General features: G+C 32.1%; 1 pseudogene; it reads right to left on the minus strand.

Moving 5' to 3' along the window:
* Nucleotides 1-1,749: 1,749 nt before the first annotated feature.
* LOC141819348 (uncharacterized) lies at nucleotides 1,750-3,052 on the minus strand (annotated as a pseudogene).
* Nucleotides 3,053-3,057: the final 5 nt, after the last annotated feature.

Raw genomic sequence — 3,057 nt, forward strand, 5'->3', positions numbered from 1 at the left:
AGTCTGTATTTTTCGTTGTAGCCTTCGGGCATGACTGAGTTGGTTAGTGCTGGACTGACTTGCTGAAGTGGACAAGGATCAAATTTTGACAAAGCCAAAGAACCACTAGGATAGCAAAATCCACCTTTTGCTAAAGTATTTTTCATCATACTTTAACTAAACTTATTTTTTTTGTAGAACGCAGCTAATTAAATCAAGTAGTTGTTGGCTTGCTGATCTTTGACTGGTCTAGAATACATATACCACTTCAAATTCTTACATCCTCATTAAATCCTACCTTCAACTAATTTCTCGCTTTTCTCACTTGTCATTATTTCATATTGAAATAGTATGCCCATCAATTTCACATGAGCTAGCCATCACTAATTCCTCCTTATCTTTAATGTGTGCTGATCAGTTGGCAATCCCTATATTTATTAATTACAAAATATAAAATGCAGCATGGAAAGTTATTGATTTGAGTATAGTCATAATTTTTTTTTATAATCCAATTATCCAGCTATTATGATCCCATTAATCCTAGAGATGATCAATCGATTCCATAAAAGTTTTTCATTGAATACTAAGATAAATTGATTCATAAATATTAAAGAATCAAGTTTGCTAGTATTAAAGCTTATATATTTTATATACTTTCTTTTATTATTGAACTAACGTAAATGAATTTTATCGAATTGAACACTAAATTGATTTACGAAAGTTTGATTTATTTATAATCTAACTAACATATATGAATTTTATTGAATTGAATACTAAGTTTATATATTGACTAAGGTTTGATTTATTTACAATCTTAGATATGAGTAACATTACTAATAATTTACTTGCAACAAATGATAATGTATTGATTGTTATCTCATCGTAGAAAACTTAGAATTGAAAAAATAATGATAAATGAAATTTTCTATTAAAACCATGGCTTAAAATATATATTATAGATAGAAAACTATTGAAATAAAGTGAAATTATTATGGAAATTTTTAAAAATTGAAATGTCCACCATGGCTCAAAATCAAGTATTTGGCTTTAGCTCTTGCAGCATATACACATGTCCTCAGCCACTACGTAAGCTTCATTATTTCAAGTTGAAATATATATGTAGCCTGCTCATCAATATTTTCAGTCCATGCCCATGGGTCACTTAATTAGCTAGCTAGGAAGCTAAGATGAACTTCTTCACCAAGAAAAATATATGTAGTAACGTCTCATGACCGGCATCGGCCAAGGATCATAAATTTCTACATAGATAATGAGGCAAATTAATGAGTCACGACTAATTCCGTATGATAATCGTTATCCCACTTGGCATCGTCAAGCCATGAAGATGCAAGCAATTTACTATACCCATAAACTTTTTTTTAGAAAAAAAATATATTTTACCTTTAAAACTTTTTAATTTAAAATTTGCAAAGTTGAGATAATGATTAAAAATTCCGTGATCTATTGGGAGAGATTTAACACCATGTACAAGCAACCCATCTATGATTATATATCCTCATTTAGATGCAAGCACAAGTAATATATGATCACATTCTTATCTATGCAACATGCACATTGAGTGGACTTATACTAATTGAAGCGTATCTTTTATGTCATAGCTTAATTACATTGACTTCATAACCATAATATTATTTCATTTGCAAAATATCACAAACATACATCATGCTTACAATGAAAAGCTCACAATTCTAAAATGAAAATTACTCATTATTACATCCCATCATAGACTGTATTTTTTTTCTAAAAAAACTAACCATTCACTGTTTTGTTCAATCTTATCTTGATTGTTACATAAATTTTATCATAAATTTCATCGACCTTCTTAAGATAAGAGTACCTCAATTTTCTCTTGAACAGTAGAACGACAAACACACTCCACAATCCAACCAAATATCCAAGTGCACTACTCAGATAAATTGATAACATTGTGCATGCTCCTCGCTTGTCGCATTGGTGTTGTTCCCATGAAAGCAACTCTTGTTTACTAAGTCTCCACAGAGATAAGGATTACCATTGTAAATGGATGCATCATCCAATGTTTGAAGTTGATTTCCAGAGGGAATATTTCCAGATAGGTTGTTATGAGACAAATTCAAATGGCTCAAACCATATAGTTGTGACAAACCTTGAGGAATACCCCCTGATAAATTATTGAAGGACAAATCCAAAGTTTCCAATGAACTCATTCCACCAATACTATCTGGGATTTTGCCTCTGAAGTAGTTCCTTGATAAATTCAAACTGTAAAGTCCAGCAAGATATCCTAATTCTTCAGGAATCTCATCTGTCAAGCCATTGTTTGAAAGATCTATACTCTTCACAAGATAAAGAATAGACGAAAAGGTAAGTTGGTCTCCTTTTGTAACTAAAGTAATGCTTTCAATTGAACTCCTAAAATGCATGTACGTGTTCTAATGTTTCTTCAAAGAGCTCTATTGTTTCTTCAAAGAGATCAGGTGATTGTGTTGATGTTGAAATCATTGTACTGAAATTTCCAAAGTGAATGTGGTATTGGCCCCGACAATTTATTATTTGCAAGGTCGATAATTTGTAGATCTCTTAAATACCCAAGTTGTGGGTCAATATTGCCATCAAACATATTTGACCGTAGTCGAAGAATGCCCAAATAATGCCAACTTTGACCGATCCACAAAGGTATATTTCCAGAGAATTCATTTTCACCAAGATCAACAATCAATAGCCGAGTGCAATTTTGCAGTGACGAAGGTAGATGCCCTTTTAGATTATTGTTATTCAAGTGCAAGAACTTAAGTCTCACCAAGTTTCCAAGAGAGTTTGGAATTTCTCCAAAGAACATATTGTTTCCCAAATTAATATATTCAATAAGTGAATTGTTTTGCCCACATTGAGGAATTTGGCCATAAATTTGGTTATTGGATATGTCGAGGTACTCAAGTTTATAAGAATTGCAGACATTGGATGGTAGGCTTCGCATGAATAAAGCTGGTGGTAGTAGTCCTGAAAAGTTATTGTTGGATAGATCTAATACATTTAGGTTGGGTGGCAAGGGGGGAATTAGGCCTTCAAGTCGATTGT

This window comes from Curcuma longa, unplaced genomic scaffold (genome assembly GCF_044706935.1).
Source record: "Curcuma longa cultivar G26 ecotype Majalengka, Jawa Barat unplaced genomic scaffold, ITB_CL_G26_1.1 contig_4055, whole genome shotgun sequence".
In the NCBI taxonomy this organism is placed as follows: Eukaryota; Viridiplantae; Streptophyta; class Magnoliopsida; order Zingiberales; family Zingiberaceae; genus Curcuma; species Curcuma longa.